Source organism: Polypterus senegalus, chromosome 3 (assembly GCF_016835505.1).
Source record: "Polypterus senegalus isolate Bchr_013 chromosome 3, ASM1683550v1, whole genome shotgun sequence".
Taxonomy (NCBI): Eukaryota; Metazoa; Chordata; class Cladistia; order Polypteriformes; family Polypteridae; genus Polypterus; species Polypterus senegalus.
The window spans coordinates 13,118,805-13,137,502 of record NC_053156.1 but is presented as its reverse complement, the minus strand read 5'-3'; the positions used below and the strand labels follow the sequence as shown (position 1 = coordinate 13,137,502).

The window sequence follows — 18,698 nt, the reverse complement described above, 5'->3', positions numbered from 1 at the left end:
CAGTGCTGTCACAGCTGTGAAATGGCCAGTAGGGGGAGGCAGCTTGATGGCTGTGGTCTCCAGGACTCGCAACAAATCCAAATCCTATTATGGGATATCATCTACTCTTGTATTTTGCTCTGTTCTTGTCATATTTCTATTGTACTACTGTATTGAGGATTGATTGGGTTATGTTCTGCGTATTGTATTGTATTGTCCCTTTTTTTGATACCCACTGCACACCCATCCTACCTGGAAAGGGGTCTCTCTTTGAACTTTGAGGTTTCTTCCATTTTTTTGGGAGTTTTCTCTTGTATTCTTAGAGAGTCAAGGCTGAGGTGCTGTCAAACGACTGGGCCTGTTAAAGCCTATTGCGGCACTCCTTGTGCGATTTTGAGCTATACAAAAATAAATTGTATTGCATTATATTGTATTTGAAACCCGTATGTTGGCAATGTGGTTCCTAATTCAGACTACATGAGGTCTGCCTGTTAGAAAGTACATTTAAAATACAACTGCTTCATTTATTTTGTTATATCAGTCGGTGCTCAAGCAGGTGAAGTAACTTGCTTAGGGTCACGCAGTGCCCATGCTGTGATTTGAACCTGCAACCTCAGGGTTAGAAGTCTTACCACAGTATAAAACACAAAAGGCAATGTACTCCACATAAAAAAGCAATCGCCGCTTGTAAACGTGACCCTCAAACGTTGGCTTCCCATTAAACGACCCACATCGCCTCCCGCCGCACCCAGTCACCCAGCAAGCGAACTGGCGCGTAAAGAGTTAACGCGCGCGGAGGGATACCAGATCCGCGCGCCTCAACTGCGTGCTCGGGTTCCGCGCGCTGTATCCCTCCACAGTTCTACAATACGGAACACGATCCCAAGTGTTTCGCTCAAGTGACGCCGGTTGGAGTTCGGGGGGAATCCAAACGGGCTGCGAGGGAAGAGCGGTGACCTGGAAGCTCAGCGATCAGCTAGTCTCCTTTTGCCGACGATGGATTTCTTTGGCGAGTGGCGACGGAGTCGCCCAGGGAGCTCTTCCTCTCAGCGTTAAACATGGCCGCCCTGAGCGACTCTTTCTGCGCGATTGTTCGTAAGTCCTGAGCCGTCGGCGAGTGTGAGCAAGAAGAGGAGAGGGGCGCCGAGAGCGGATCGATCTGCCCCCCGATGAGCAGCGCCTGGCCAGAGTCGTCAGTGTGCGCGACAGAGGCCTTTTGCAGCAAAGCCGCGCATTTAAATGAAACAAACTGGGAAGCCGGATCGAGGCGTTGTGACATCGACGAGACGAGAGGAGCGAGGCCGCGGGGCGCCCTGAATCTGGCTGCGAGTCATCGCGGACGCTCACACACAGAAGCCCCCGTTTGTCGGCGGCGTTGTTTCATGGATCGCTTGCTTCTGCGGGTTGCGGCGCTGTGCAGCGGACCTGCTCCATGGAGTTCCTCGGGTCTTGAGACTTTCTGCATCGCACTGTGACAGGTAAGCGCCGCTCCGGGCCGTCCTGCCTTACGGCCAGTCAGCCACTTTCTCCCTCCATCCCTTGAAAATGGGGCAGCGGCAAGGGGACAGAGACGGACACCGGGGTAGAAGGAGCGCTAGGCCCGTATAAAGCTCCGTCACGGGCCTGAGTCCAGCGGAGAGGCGGGCCTGAGGCTCGAGCCTACAGCGGACGGAAGAAGGCCCGCCTGCTGGCTCTCTCGGGCGTCAGCGGCTTCAAAGATGACGATAATGGTCGGCTTGTGCATTTAAAAGTTGACACGCTAGTGTCTCCGATGCTCTGCGAGATAACTTGTGCCGCGACCTTCGGCCAGCGATGTGAGGCCTGGTGGGCTTCTGCGACCCCGGGCTTTCCTGACGAGCGCTCCACCTGAGTGACGTCTTGTCTTTTCAGTGACAGACTCTGATTTCCAAGAAAGTGACGCCGGCAGAGCGTCCAGAAAGGCACGCTAGGCGTAAATAGCGGAGAGGGCGACGTTGGCGCACGCCCCTGGGTCACTTAAGGTTTTGGGTTTCAGCTGTGAGCCCAGGCTCGTGCAGCGCATTTCGGGGATCCCTTTGTACCGGGATCTTTGCGACTAAAGGGCCGCCGTCGGCGTCACCACCACCCCCTCCCTTTTGTACTGTGCGCTCCTCCCGTTATTTCTCCTTTCCATGGAGGCTGCACACTCTTTTTATAATTAAACGTGCTGCCCGTTTGATGTCCTATCATCTGCCTTTTGAATGCTTGGGCTCGCAAAGCTTATCCTTGTTCGGCTCGTCTGTAGTATTAAAATACCGAAAATACTCCATTGTCGGCCATCCATTTACTTCCCCATCTTGTCAAGCTGGCAAAAGGAATGTCAGTTTTAAATACCCGATGGAGTCTCACAGGAAGCAACCTCTGAAAAGAATTTTGGGTTTATGTGGACACAGCGTTTTCATCGTGCAGGAGATGTACAGAAACGATTAAAAGGTCAAATAAAATGTTAGGATATGCTGTGAAAGCGTTGAATATAAATCGAAGGATGTTATGTATTCCCGAGTCGACTGTGCACCTCTGTTTGCTGTGCTACAAATAAGACATACTGTAGCAGCATTTGAAATTGTGCAGAGGTGAACAACTAAGTGCATCATAGGATTTGGGGACATGTCCGACTGTGACAGACCCGGAGAATTAAACCCGTTTAGTCTTGAGGAGAGGAGATTGCGTGAGGACCTCATCCAGAGCCTGTATTTATCAAGTGTCTTCAGCTTTCACTAAAACTCCGACTAGGTTAAGAATTTTTCTTCCTCACAGTTGGACAGGAAAACTTTTTGTTACTTACTCCCAGGTAGTAGTAAAAGCGACACCACCTGCACTTCAGAACAGGTCATCCACCTGAAGCCAAACATGTTCAGGCCCAATCAGTACTTAGATGGGAGACAGTCTAGGAAAGGTTGGGGAGGCCAGCAGTGGGTGCCTACCTTGTGGTCTGAGAGTGGGTCCCAATACTCCAGTGCAGTGACCGGGTCACTGTGCTGTAAAAATGATGCCATCCTTCAGGTGAGACCTAAATCCAAGGTCCTGACTCCCTCTCGTCATTGAAGTACCCTGGGCATCTTTCATACAGTAGGGTTTATCCCCATGTCCTGGATAAATTGCCCTCCATGTCCTAATCATTCTGGCCCCCTAATCACCCCCTGTCTTTAATTGGCTATCTCTCTCTCTCTTTCACCACCTAATAGGTAATGAGTGGTGAGCATACTGGCACAAAAATGGCTGCCATCACATCATTGAAGTGGGTGCTACATATAGGTGGTGGTTGAAGTGGCTCCCCACTCACTAAAGCACTTTGGGTAGTGAGAAAAAGCACTATGTAAATGTAAAAAATTATTAAAATTCATGTCTGAGAATTAATTACGTCATGATTTAACATCGGCTTGAGCTGCAAAGGGATCCTCGTTAGCAGGGCTGTGGAGTCATAAGTTAGTAATTTGGTTACTGGAGTCTGAGTTGGTAAGAATGTACCGACCATGACTATAACACATTACATTGCAGTTTACGTTTAATTTTCTATTTCACATAGATTGAATTGTTTAAACTGTATTTTCCTTCTAGACGTTTCATAGAAATATAGCTTCTTTTTACTTTCTCGTATACAAAGTATAGGAAAAGTATCGTAATCATTCAAAAATTCTACCTTGAGACTTTGATGAATCTCAGTTTTTTAGACCTCCCCGAGTTCGATTTTACTTTCGCGTAGGGAAAGTATTGACTTCTTTTTTCTTTCGGCTACTCCCGTTAGGGGTTGCCACAGCGGATCATCTTGTTCCAACTCTTCCTGTCATCGTCATCTTGCTCTGTCACACCCACCACCTGCATATCCTCTGTCGCCACATCCATAAACTATTGTAATTGTCCAAAAATGTGATTTTGAGACTTTGAAGAATCTTGATGTTTAGACCTCCCGAGTTCGATTTTACTTTCTCATAGGGAAAGTATTGTAATCGTCCAAAAATTTGAATTTGAGACGTTGATGAATCTCAGCGTTTTAGACCGCCCTGAGTCCGATTTTAAGGGAAAGTATTATAATCATCCAAAAATTCATTTTCAAGATTTTGATTGATCTCGAGGTTGTACACCTCCCTGAGTCTGAAAATACAATTTTTTTGGAATTATGACTGTGTGTGTGTGTGTGTGTAAACATGATAACTCAAGTACACTTTCATTTAGGTCAACCAAATTTTGCATACAACTGCTAGGTATTAAATGTAGATTTCTATCAACTTTTGAGCTATTTCCTCTAAATGGAAGTAGTGCATTTTTATTCATGCAGCTGCAGAGTCCGATTTATTCAGCTTTACTTTTCTAATAATTGTTAAATATATTATTAATTTGATTTGTTGTTGATTGTTCTTTAATGTACACTAGGGGGCTCTGCCCCCTGCTTGCTTCGCTCACACACCCCCGGGTTTGGTTTACCAGATATACAATTTAAAGAGATTGTTATCTTCATGGATATTGTTACATATACATTATTTTCACTTTTACTTTAAAGCTTTAGTAAAAACAATATTTGGAATTAACTTTTCTTCAAGATCGCATTGAATTTTGATTCCGTGTTTGGACTTGCATCGTGATAACACAACGTATAACTGCCTGTGAGTGAATATCGTTTCTTTCTCTACTAATACGTAAAATGACTTTTTCGAATGTTTGTCCACGCTCTTTCTTCTTCGCTTTGTTGTTGACGTGTCATCTAGAACATATAAAATTATTGTCCTGATAAAATGCATAAGAGCCGAGAGCACAGGAAGTGTGTCTGACAAAAGCATTCACACGAATGAGGTTAGATGACCGTGGTCTTGGTTGAAAATGGTTGTAAGTAGGGCGTGACTTGAAAGAATCTCATGTTAAAAGTCTCTGTTTTACGGGACTTCATACCGCAACAATGTTTTTGGAATTTTTTAATTCTCACTGGCAATGCTAATTAGATGATCTGCAAGTCTCCAACTTAAAGATTAAATCTGAACAATATATTTGATCTTTTTTCACTGTTTCGTTATTTCACCGAGTAATAATTTCCGTTTGTTTGCGGTAATGCAATCTTTACTATCCCTTTTTTTTTTTAAAACTTTCGAATTTTCATTCTTTTCATTATCTCTAACCTGCTCTGCATGTGTACTGCACCAATATTTTTGAACTCTTTACGACGTTCTATGTTGTCATCTACTCTTTGTCCTTTCTTTCCGGCCCCGGGCGTGGTTAGATCTTCCTCGTGGGAAGTATAAGAGTCTCTCCGAGAAAATTAGGTCTCGTCTCATTTTTTTTATTTTTTAACAGAGAGATAATATAAAAATATACTTATTGTCTTGCGGTTTACTCCTCAAATATCCATCTCCATATCTGAGTGTATTAGAAAGTCGAGGGGAGACCACTCCTGGTTTTTATTTATTTTTTTTAATTTTGTAAGTTCAGTCTTATGTGTAGTGTTGTGGCTTGAAAACACTGAATAACAAAATTGCTACCGAAGTTTAACAGGTTAAGGAGCTAAAAAGTAGTCTGGTGATTGACACTGGCAGTGATAAAGCGCCTTTTATTTTTGTATGTTGTGTGCTTTCAATCAACATAGTAAATCTGATAGTCTCGGTATAAACAGTCAGTGGTACCAGGAATGTCGGAGTCTGAATCGGAGGTTTTATGTACACACTCCACAGCCCTTCTCATGGTGACGGTTTGTAGCTTCCTCTGAAATATGCGATGGCTCTTTGTTTTACTGGTATGCTACAAGTTAACCCCAAAAGTAACAATTAAAGGTGTAAAGCCATAATAATGAAGGATGTTGAAGCAGCACGTAATTGTTGCCACTTCACAACAGAATCATGAATATTGGAAGGAACGAGACGCCCATTTCGAATGAGAAGTAAATAGGCGCGTTTTATTTTACAGTAAATAATTCGCAGCCTTACTTTCAGAAGAATCGCCTTCATGCTGTTATGGCCACAGGAAGCTCCTCGTAAAGTAAGAGCCGGACTGAAGCTAGCCACGGGTATAAGTTGAGATTGCTCTTCCCCTGTATTGTGGTGGGCTGGGGTTCCTCTCCTTGACCCTCTCATTTTCTGTGAGGCTCATTATATCCAATGCCCTGGGTGGGAGTCTTCCCAACTGCCTTCTTGAGCCTTCCCAGGCTTGTAAAGTGTAATATGAACGCTCCAGGGATCTATGGAATGCAGAGCTCAGCATTCCTGTGTGACATTTCAGTGTCAATCGTCCATCCAGCCCCGGGGTAGTGCGCTGGCCACTCCAGTACTGTTTGTATCCTTGAGCACCGGTGTGTTGGTACTGTGATATCGTTTGTGATCGACGTGTGCGTTGTCATCCACACTTGTGCTAGTGATCTTTATGTGCGTGAAGTTGTGGAGAAAAGTATGAAAGGATCTGCAGAATACTTGATGTCTCGTTAGGGCATTCAATATTCGAGAAATGTTTGGTTGCGACATCCACAAATCGTCACTATTGCAAAGCTCCCTTTTACACGTATCGTTACCAACACTTTTATTTCAGCATACGTGGAGTAATTGTCTGATGTACAAGATTTGTTATAATATTCTGTCTCTGTCAGATCAATTATCTTGTTACAAGTTAATTGTTGTCCAGCGTTTCCAAATCATTCCGCCTTTCTCAGGATGTCGGTGTCACATTTATAAGCAGTGATTGCTTTATTTTTTTTATTATGCGAAGTACATTGTCTTCTGTTTTTTAACAATGTGTTAAGGCTTGAGGTGTCACCAGCTACACTCGATGTTGTGTGAAGGCTTTGAACTGCAAACCCTCAGAGTGTAGCCTCAGATCCTTCTGTGGAGACACAGTGACCCTGAGCAAGTTACTTCACCTGCTGTTGCTCCGATTGGCAGAACAAAAGAAACGTCAGGAGTTGTATCTCAAATGGACTTTCTAATAGGACCTCGGGTAGTCCAAATTAAGAGCCACATTTCCAATATACAGGTTTTAAATACATTTAATGCCAAGTACCAATAAGTGACCAAGTAGTGTGGTGGACAGTAGGACTTTATGGATCTTCAAAACCCGACTTAATGTTATATTGCAAGAATTACCGTATATTCTTGCGTATAAGTCGGGTTACAAAACCTATCATAAAATCAGACCCCGACTTGTACACCCGTTCAAAAATACAACACTTACAATTTTTTTTTTTTTTTTAAACATCGTCTTGCCTCCTCCAATCTCACATCGGTTTCTCAGACACATCGAATTTTGTTGCAGCAGCACAGTTACCAATTTGTTTTGCCACTTCAACGACTTTTCATTTAAAACCAGCTTCATATTTTCTTCTGATCGAACGCTCTGTCGAAAATAAGGGATGCTGTTACGATAAAGGTGTATGAGGGTTTGAGATACAAAAAAACCAAAACGGTGCAAACGTCGCTTCAGAATAGTGCGGGTGTTACCGTGTGGTCACGTAGGCACAACACATAGAAAAGAAAAAGGCTGTGTGCTCCGTGGTTACTTTCTCAGGTGGGCGTTATCATATCATAATCTCTTGGACCAGTAGCGTGAGTTTTCCGCATTCAAATTATACGACCGACATTATAAAATACCAGAAATTGTGCAGTAAAATCAAGCCCCGACTTCTCTGTGGGAGAACTTAAACGCGAGTATATACGGTAAGCGGACGGGACTGGCGAGCTGCTTGGAGCTGAATGGCCTGTTGCTATCCAGATTGTTCTACTGTTCTAAATGTGCCCGCTCATGTCTGCAGGAATGCCATCATCTGTCAGATCCTAGTGCACGGGTGTCGAACGCCGGTCCTGGAGGGCCGCAGTGGCTGCAGGTTTTCATTCTAACCATCTTCTTCATGTAGTGACCAGTTTTGGCCACTGATTAACTTCCTTTGCCTTAGTTTTGTCTTTATTTAATTAGCAGCCAAGCAATAAGACACAAAGCAAGCCGGCATGTGACCAGCTCACCTGTGCCCATCACACGATATCTGAAAATAAAGAAAGGTGATGATCTCGCTAAGGTTGATCTCTCAGGTCACCAAAACATTTTGAAAGTTCTCATAGAATAAACAGAAAAATCGACAGATTTGGAAATGTCTGCTGCGGTAAAATGAGAGCAGCAACAAGCATTAAATAACGGGTTTAATTAACAGCAAGAGTCATCTTCTTATTAAGAGTTTGGTTGGAGTTTGAAATCCCAGTTTAGCTGGTCATCTGTTGGCTCGTTTCACGTCTCCTTTCTGTTTGGCTGTCATTTACCGAAGAAAGGAATACATTCAGAGGATTGAATCCTTAAAAACAAGGCTATTAAAATGATGGGAAAAGGAGTTAATTAGCAGTGAAAACTGATTAGGAAAAGGGTTGGAATGAAAACCTGCAGCCACTGCGGCCCACCAGGCCCAGAGTTCGACACCCCTGTCTTTGAGTTCACAAGCTCACCTTCTGGTCGAAATTAGGAGTAGCTTTCTGAAATTGGGAAACTGTCAAAATGCTTCTTGTCCTATGAGTAGGAATCACAATTTGCATCACTATGAGATTTTTGAGCCAGTTGGGACCGTTTGCCTATGGAGACGCTTGATAAATTCGGGCACAGATCTTCAACTTGCTCAAAGGAATTGGTAAAGTAGATGCAGCAGAATTCTTTCAGCTTAAGGGTGAATCGCATACTCAAGGGCAAAAGTGGTGTGCATTTAGGATGAAACCAGGAAGCACTTCTTCATGCAAAGAGTTGTGGAGATCTGGAACAAACTATCGAGACAAGGAGTTGAAGCAGAAACCTTGATGTATCACCTGTAGATGATATTTTGGGACTGCGTAGTTATTAGTTAAGCAAGCGAGGCTGATAGACTTAATGGCCTCCTCTCATTTCTCAAACGTCTTAGTTTTTTATGAATGCTGTAATGGTGTCATGTCTTGGGGTAGCTTCCCCCATTCCAAAAAAGGAGTTAAGTCCTACTAAAAGTTCCATATCCCCAAAAAGAGGCTGAATATGTGAGAATTCAACCTTCCAAACAAAAGGCGCGATTTATTAAAGAAAACTTGACTAGAAAAACTTGCATATACAGTGGTACCTCGGTATACGTCCTTAATCCGTTCCAGATCCTTGGACTTATACCAAACAGGACGTATACCAAATGAATTTTTCCCATAAGAAATAAAGGGAAAATTACTAGTCTGTTCCCATGGGAAAAGAATCCGATTGTTATTGACATATTATACATTGATGGGGTTGTATCAAATAATTTAAACACAGCTTAATACTAAAATACATAAATTGAAAAGCAATTAGATGAAATAAATGAAAATTTAACCTCACTTTACTTTTTAATAACACCTTTGTTTTTCACAGTCATAGATACCATCGTTCTCGGGATACGGTATGCAGCAGCCAAGTCTCGGATACGCAAGCCACCTTCATACATTTCAACAATCAATTCAAATTTACTCAAAAAACACAAAATCACGTGAAAATTCACAGAGAGTTATAGCGGGTTGTTCACTGAATGCTAGCAACTGGCGTACTGACGCTCGTGGGCAGTCGTGGCTTTGTCTTGAGAGAGCTAACCGAGGGTAGCACGCCGTGTTCTAGCACGTGAGTCGTATCCCAAACAAAGGCATCCAAACAGGACGTATACCAAATGAATTTTTCCCATAAGAAATAAAGGGAAAATTACTAGTCCGTTCCCATGGGAAAAGAATCCTATTGTTATTGACATATTATACATTGATGGGGTTGTATCAAATAATTTAAACACAGCTTAATACTAAAATACATAAATTGAAAAGCAATTAGATGAAATAAATGAAAATTTAACCTCACTTTACTTTTTAATAACACCTTTGTTTTTCACAGTCATAGATACCATCGTTCTCGGGATACGGTATGCAGCAGCCAAGTCTCGGATACGCAAGCCACCTTCATACATTTCAACAATCAATTCAAATTTACTCAAAAAACACAAAATCACGTGAAAATTCACAGAGAGTTATAGCGTGGGTTGTTCACTGAATGCTAGCAACTGGCGTACTGACGCTCGTGGGCAGTCGTGGCTTTGTCTTGAGAGAGCTAACCGAGGGTAGCACGCCGTGTTCTAGCACGTGAGTCGTATCCCAAACAAAGGCATCCAAACAGGACGTATACCAAGTTGGACTTACTCCAAAGTTGACGTATACTGAGGTACCAATGTACTTGCAGCAATTCTGACCCATCCATATGCAACATTTGAGAAAAACTGGGAATTGTAGACACCTTTGGTCAAGTTGGGTAATGCAGCTAAATGATGACTTGGGCATATAATCTGTATCACTGAGTTATTATTAGAATGTGCTTTAACTTGACAAACACATTAAATCTTAGAAGTGTTGTACATCGTATTTTAGTTTCCTTTCAAGAGGACAAATTCTGCACATTTGCACTGAAGGATGTTTTTGGGTTTTTGTCAGTTTGTTGGTTTCCTGTTACTTCTCAGGCAACTGGTGAACAGGTTAGGAATATCTCACTCGATTATGCCTGCTGTGCAGGAAACCATTAACTAAGCAGTGAGGCGCTCCATCCAGTTTTCATGTGATATGGGTGTATATACATAAAACATAACCTGTTTTTGCCACCATTGGCTGCAATTTGCCTTTTATTCTCCTAATGTAATCCGAGCAATTCACTGCCCTCATATTGCAATAAGGGCACCTAGCAAGAATGAAGCTGCTTTTGTTAACCATAAGCAGTGACGTTCCATTAATGTACAGTACAAGTCAGCAGTGATACCAAGGGCAGGCTAACAAACATTTTGTCTCATATTCATTTATTCTTAGGCAGACATGGTGGTGCTGTACGTCTTGACTGGCTTGTTGGTAAGGTAACTGGCTGAACCCTCAGTTTTACACATGTCCTGTACTCTTCATTGTAACAGTAGCCATGTTGTGTTATGTGCCAGGTGATAATGGGTAACCGCTCAGACGCTGGCGCCTTGTGTATTTCCCCAACCCCCAGAACACAGAGGAGAGATGCTACAATGCCGTTTATGTTGTTGCACACTCATTTTCAGAGCAGAGTTTAGGACTTGATGTGTCAGGAGGGAGGCTGCTCTACCAGCCAATGAAGTTCTAAAGCATCCTGGCTGGATACGTATGAGGCTGATTACCGGGTGGTGTTCAAGGTGCATTAATAATATACACACATTAATACAATGATTGTGATTTATTTAGGTATATTGTGTAGAAATGTGTGTATGCCAGGTTTTACAAATTAGATTTTATTTTTTGATGTTGTAGTTATTTACCTTTTTTTTTTCTTCATGTGGAGATGCCCACCTAATTTAATTTTTTTTTTTTTTTACCTAATGTATTAAAATTAGCCTGCGGTGGACTGTTATCTCCTCTCCAGGGTTGGTTCCCTCCTTCTGACCAGGGTTGTCTGAATAGTCTGTAGGCCCTGTGACCCTATGCACGATATATTATATATTATAAAAGAAAATCTTGAGATGAGACTATTGCCAAGAGATTTTTTTCAAGTCCCGCCCTCCTCTCCACCATTTCCAGTTCATGGCCCACGCCTGCGGTCCTCTTTCCTCTCATTCGTGTGAATGCTTTTGTCAGACACAGTTCCTGCGCTTTCCGCTCTTATAAATTTTGACGTTTTCCTCACTTTTGTGAATTACCCATTGGGATTAATAAAGTATCTATCGATCGATCGATCCCTAATAAAGGAAGACTTTTATGTCGAAATCTTATTGAAGGATTTCATCCCAAAGGGTTATCAACAGAAGAAATGAGAACACGGGCAATCCTAGCACCGAGAAACGATGAAGTCAAACAAATTAACGTGAAAAATGTCAATCAGTTACACGGAAATTAGTTAAATGCGTTTCAATAGACTTTGCTGAAACAGTTGGTGGTGATGGTGTGGAATATGAAAACATCATCCTACAATATCACGAAGAATATCTACAACCGTTAACACCGTGTGGTCTTCCACTGGCTGAATTACTGTTGAAAGAAGGATGTATCGTTATGTTATTGCGTGTAAAATTTTAACAGGCGGCAAGAAAGGTAATGTAGTACACCTAACATGAGACACCAAAGGAGATCTCAATATGCCATTCGTATTAAAACGTTTACAGTTTCCTGTTAGAATAGCTTTTGCTATGACAATCAACAAATCAAGGGACAAACATTACGATATGCTAACGTCCGCTTGAGAGAGTAACCACGGAGCACACTGCCTTTTGTTTTCTATGTATTGCGCCTACGTGACCACACAGTAATATCCGAACTATTCCGAAGTGACGTTGGCACTGTTTTATGTTTTTTGAATCTCACACCCTCACGCACCTTTATCGTAAGAGCATCCCTTATCTACGACAGAGCGTTCGATCAGAAGAAAATATGAAGCTGTTGAAGTGAAAAAAAAATATAATATGTAAGAGTAAGATATATATAAGAGTCGCATTTTTGAACAGGCGTAGCAGACGGGGTCTGGTTTTTATGATTTGATTTTTCGGGTTTCAAATCCCGACTTATACATATAAGAGTAGAGTATATACGGTAGTCTAATATGCATGTCTGTGAAGTAGTGTTCAAATGGGATTCAGGGAATCGTCCTGTCTGGACACCAGTCAGAATCAGAGACCCCGACAGGTGGTCACAGAGTGATCTGTTTCAAGCGTTTATTTCTTTTCATTTTGCTGATTTATGGCCTACAGCTAATTAAAAACTCCAAAATTCAGTATCTCAAAAAAATGATAATATTATACTAACCAATAAAAAAAGTTATTTTTAATAAAGAAATGTTGGCCTACTGAAGAGTCTGTCCATGTAGGCACTCAATACTTGGTCGGGGCTCCTTTGACATGAATGACTGGTATGGAGGCGATCATGTGGCACTGCTGAGGTGTTATGGAAGCCCAGGATGGTTTGATCGCAGCCTTCAGCTCCTCTGCATTGTTGGCTGTGATGTCTCTCATCTTCCTCTTCCTCAGATTCTCTATGGGGTTTAGGTCAGGCGAGTTTGCTGGCCAATCAAGCCCAGTTATACACACCACGGTCATTAAACCAGGTGTTGGTACTTTTGGCAGTGTGGGCAGGTGCCAAGTCCTGCTGGAAAATGAAATCCGCATCTCCATAAAGCTCATCAGCAGAGGTGAGCATGAAGTGCTTTCAAATGTCCTGGTAGACGACTGGCTGTGCTGACTTCGGACTTGATAAATAAAACACAGTGGACCAACACCAGCAGACGACATGGCTCACCAAATCACCACCGACTGTGGAGACTTTACACTGGACCTCAATCAACTTGGATTCGGTGCTTCTCCACTCTTCCTCCAGACTCTGGGACCTTGATTTCCAAATGGATCTGAAAAGAGGACTTTGGAGCCCTGAGCTGTTAACAGTCCGGTCTATTTTCTCCTTCGCCCAGTTAAGACACTTCTGACGTTGTCTCTGGTTGACATCAGGAATGCTGTGACAGTTGTAGCCCAGGTCCCCCCTGATACACATGTCTGTGTGTGGTGGCTCTTGAAGCACTGACTCCAGCAGCAGTCCACTCCTTGTCAATCCCCCCTCCCACCACCAAATTCTTCACAATCCCCTCAAGGCTGCGCTTAGCCCTGTTGCTTGTGTTCCTTTTTCTGTGGTCACATTTTTTTCCTTCCACTTTCCATTAATCTGCTCGGATACGTCACTCTGTGAACAGCCAGCGTCTTTAGCAGTGACCTTTTGTGGCGTCCCCTTCTTGTGGAGTGAGGGTCTCAATGACAGTCTTCTGGACAACCGTCAAGTCAGCAGTCTGATTGTGTGGCCTACTGAGCAGACTGAGAGACCATGTCAAGGCTCAGGACCCCTTTGCAGGTGAGTGGAGTGGGACACCAGGGATTGAACTTTGTCACAATATTCTAATTTTCTGAGATACTGAACGTTGAGTTTTCATTACCTATAGGCCATAATCATCAAAATGAAAAGAAATAAACGCTTGAAATATATCGCTCTGTGTGTAATGAATCAATATAATATAGTAGCTGTGTAAGCCCATGCTGTAAAAGGCCTGGGGTCCTAGAGGAGAGGAGAGGTTAGGAGCACACACTGATACAGTGCATTGCCGCACCCATCACATGACGAACCAATCCAGGATCCCGGTGCAGCCATGTAACGGGTGACAACTAGAGCTGTCAGGTAATTGAAAGGAACTCCTCTGGGTATCTTTCTCCTAGGAGGATTCGTTTTGCCGATGTGTTCGCCTCGATTTGTATATTAGCGGCGGGAGGAAAAGTAAAAGGGATCCCGTTTTGCCGATGTTATCGGCTAAGCAACTTTGTCTTTCTTCTGAGGCTCTGTTTTGACAACATGCTGGCCTCGCTTGTGTTACTAGCAGTGATGAGCGAGCACCAAAGTGTTCGGTGTTCGGTCCGAACACATCGCGATGTTCGTGTGCTCTACCGAGCACCCGAGTATAATGTAAGTCAATGGGAGACAACCAGGCACCCCCTGCTCTGAAGAGGGGAGGGTGCCTGGTCCATTGGAAAAGGTCAGAAATTGACAGAAACACCACCCAAATGGACCGGGAACAGCATTGGGACGATTTCAGGATGCATCTGTGACTCCTAAGTCGCTGCTGGGAACCAGTTTGTCCGAGTTGTACGCCACTTTTACAGACTGACAAAAACACGCCCAAACCCCAAAAAATCAATTTTACAGGAAAAATGACGCTCTAAAACATTAGATAGATAGATAGATAGATAATTTATTAATCCCAAGGGGAAATTCACATAATCCAGCAGCAGTATACTGATGCAAAAAAATATTAAATAGTAATAAAAATGAAAAAAATTAAAATAAAATTAATGTTAACATTTACTCCCCCGGGTGGAATTGAAGAGTCGCATAGTGTGGGGTCTCCTCAGTCTGTCACTGAAGCTACTCCTCTGCCTGGAGATGATCCTGTTCAGTGGATGCAGTGGATTCTTCATGATTGACAGGAGTTTGCTTAGTGCCCGTCGCTCTGCCACAGATGTTAAACTGTCCAACTTTAATCCTACAATGTGACAGTGCCTGCATATATAGCACCCGATGACGTGTTCCGGCCAGCCAATCACTGTAATGCCAGCACCTGACATGGCTACTGGCATTACAGTGAGGGCAGTACTTACCTGCCCCTTGATTGGCTGTCTCCAACCCGCGAAACGTGCGGGGCGGAGAGTCGAACATGTGGTGCTCGTTCGAGTAGCGCCATGCTCCTGTTCGGCTGAGCATGCTCGCTCATCACTAGTCATTAGCAGCTAAGCGAGTTTTCTGTTTCCTCGGGGGTGGAGTCCCTACCCCGACTCCACCTGTCCCTTCCGGGCCGGACAGACACACATTGTATGGATGGATGGATGGATGGATGGATGGATGGATGGATGGATGGATGGATGGATGGATGGATTGTGGGGTACAGTCCGGACACAGACAGGTAGACATGTTGTTTCACCACACACATGTTTATTTACACTACTCATTTACAAATAAGTGCACAAACCCAGTGCCGCAGCACCAATCTCCCCTTCAAGTCCTGGCCGCGTGACAATGCCTTGCTCAGTCCTCAGACCGCCTCCACTCCTCTCCTCCGAGCTCCGTCCACTTCCACCCGACTCCTGCTGTTGACTGGAGGGAGGCGGCCCCTTTTATGTATGCCCGGATGGGCTCCAGGTGCTTCCTGAGGAACTTCCGCCGACACACCCCTGTGTGGCGGAAGCACCAACTGTGTAGCCGGAAGTCCTCCGGGTGTTCCTGCTCCTCTTCCCTCCATCCGCCCACGAAACTAAGCACTTCCTGGTGTGGCGGAAGTGCTGGGCTCCAGGTTTGTTCAGGCACCGGGGCGCCGCCTGGCAGTGTCCACGGGCCTCTACAGGGTTGGGCTTCCAAGCTCCTTACCTGAGGCCACCAACAAAACCAAGGCGGTTGCCCCCACGTGGTCGGGAAGAGGCACCAACCCTCCTCCGGTCCCCTCGGGCGTCCCGGCTGGGCTCCACCCCCAGCCACCCATGAATGACTGACTGACTGTATGTATGTATGTCACTTTTTGAATTGAATTACTGAAATAATTTAACTTTTTGATGATATTCTAATTTATTGAGATGCACCTGTAGTTTCTCTGTTGCTACGTTCACATGCTCTCAGACTATTTGGAGCTCTGAGTTGTGATGTTTCACCTTCCCTCTTAAGCGCATTCATGTGGGTTTCTGGTCGGAGTATTCAGTGTGAAATGCGAGGCTGTTGTTCGTTTGTTAGTTGGTCTGCAACAAAAAAAGAAAAAGCAATTCAAGATGATGAGCTGCATTTTAAATGGAAATAAATGTTAAAATAAAGGTGTTGAACATGTTTTGCTTTGCTCCAAATGCATTTCGGGCTGACCAGGTTATTCATTTTATTTGACACAATTGAGTTAAGGTGAATGGTCTGTGTTACGTCACAACTCGGACAATTTGGGTAGCTCCCTGGATTAGCAGGGTGTTGTATCGTGTTAGCCATTATGGATGAAACGAGAAGTCGAGCAAAATGAGCCCTTTTATTGGCTGGCTAAAAAGATTACATTATGCAAGCTTTTGAGGCAACTCGGGGGGGCCACATGTAAATCTTGTAATCTTGCCTGAAGAAGGGGCCCCCCCGAGTTGCCTCAAAAGCTTGCATAATGTAATCTTTTTAATTAGCCAATAAAAAGCGTCAATATCTGCAAATTGTAATTCCGAGTTTGTTGAGTACCCTTTGTGGTATCTCCGACTTGACAACGCAGATTTACTGCCTGTGTTACGAGTCCAGTCCGGCCTGTCACTGATGTGGACCCCCAAAACCCCCAGCCAGTACTTGTAGCAGTCCATCACCTTTACATCCACTCCCTAAGTAGTGACCGGACATGGAGACTCTTGGTGTGGCAAAAATCAATAAGCTGTTCCTTGGATTTTACTGATGTTAAGTTGCAGACAATTCTCAAAGTTCTCCCGTGTCTCACCAAACTCATCCCCCCCCCACAGAACCATCTGAGAGTCCCTACAAGTGACATGACATGCTGTTATATTTGTAGTTGGAGGTGCAGACAGGCCTGTTCCTTGTGGTGCTCAAAAACTGCTGTCTGCTTGACAGAGAGTCCATTATCCGGGACACCATATCTCTGTGCTGACCCCTTTAACAGGGATGGATAGATAGTATTGAATGCACTATGGAAATGAGGTGAGAATAAGCCTTGTAAAGCAATTGGATGATTGCATCCTTCACTCCGGTCTTCGCTTAATGGGCAAATTGCAGTGGGTCCAGGCGATCTGCCACAAGAGGACTCGTAGTCCCGGGCCAGTCTCTCAAAGGTGTTCGTGAAGTGAGACATCGGTGCCACTGGTCTGTAGTCATTAGGTGAAGAGGCACCAGCCTTATGATGCAGGATGTTTTTCCACAGCAGTGACACTTTTTGCAGCCTTAGAGACCAACTGAACAGGTGACAGAGGACACTACAAAGCTGGAGAGCACTGGCCTTAAGAACTCAAGGGCCAACTCCACATAGTCCCACTGATTTTTTTATTTTTTTATTTTAAATCGACAGAATTAACACTGCTGTGAAATGTGCAGGAAGACCCTACTTGGACACAAGTAGAACTTGGCAAACTCGACACCGACATTCCCCTGCCTGTCAGTCTGTTTTATAGTGCCCTTCATCTTCATCAAGCCCACCTTCACTAGGCCAGTACAGAGGAAGCTAATGTACAAAGAAGTCTGTGTCAAAGCAATGTGGGCACACTACATCATTTAAATACAGTGCCTTTAGGGCCGCTACCAGGGCAGTTCAATAAACAGAGAATCAAATGATGCAGCAGGGGTAGTCCTTGTTGAAATGATGCAGGGACAGACAGGCCTGTGTTAAAACACTTTTAGGTTGCTCGGTGTTAGACTAATCATTTACGCCCATTTTAATTTGTAACTCTATTTCTAATATGGACGTTTTTAATGGTAGTTTTTAATATTTTGCCAGGTAATTTATTTGCAAATCTCAGTGTGAGGCGCTGTTATGTGTATATGTGTATGTCTTCTTGCTGGTATATGGCTGCTCGATTCTGAGAACAGTCAGTGCAGGGCTGCCCAGACAGCATCCAGTCAGTTGGATCGTAAAGCCGCCCAAGAAGCTCAGCGGGCCACACGTCCAGCTTGTTTATCGCCTTGCGTGCTTGTCGGATTATCCATGTTTGATTGACAGCGAGAGGCGTGCGCGCGCGTGCTGTTTTGTCACGTGAGGGCGCGCGCGAGCGCTGTATTTTTCTTCCTCTCTCTCTCTCTTTATATCTCTCGGCCTTTCTTAACCGCCTGAGTGGCGCTGTCGGCCTCGGAACACTTATGCCGCACACGCGTTTCCCGGAGGACGCGCAGAGCGAAGGTTCCTAGCACCCGGAAGTTGTGTTTCCTTTGTGTCCGTGCGAGAGGATGTGGAGTTTGTGGAGGATTTTGTGTCCCCGCCGCGACCGATGCCTGCGCTGAATGGTCTTCTGGAGTCGGGGGTGAGTGAGCAAAGACCGATACTAGCATCGCGGCCCTGGAGAGTTTAATGGACGAAGGTGGGGTGGGCTCGCGAGTCTTCTCTCTCTCTCTCTTTTTTTTCCCCTGGGGACCGCCTCTCCTCCTTTGGCGCCTGTGGGCCTCGTCGTGCATGTTTACTTGTGCCGATTGCTTTGCGCCTTCCTGGAACTCCAAAGAAGGGTCCTGGGGAGATTGAGATAGCGACCCTCCAAATGAGGT

At 44.3% G+C, this 18,698-nt stretch overlaps 1 protein-coding gene across 2 annotated transcripts in view; it reads left to right on the top strand.

Moving 5' to 3' along the window:
* Nucleotides 1–820: 820 nt before the first annotated feature.
* The window catches only part of kmt2d (lysine (K)-specific methyltransferase 2D), a 174,330-nt gene continuing 156,452 nt past the window's right edge, over nucleotides 821–18,698 (top strand). The window contains exon 1 of one of the 2 annotated variants that reach the window (XM_039746644.1): nucleotides 821–1,457. The gene's annotated coding sequence lies outside the window, so the exon portion shown is untranslated. Of the gene's footprint in view, nucleotides 1,458–18,345; nucleotides 18,461–18,698 lie in introns of those variants that run through there. The other variant, XM_039746645.1, reaches the window with a different exon arrangement.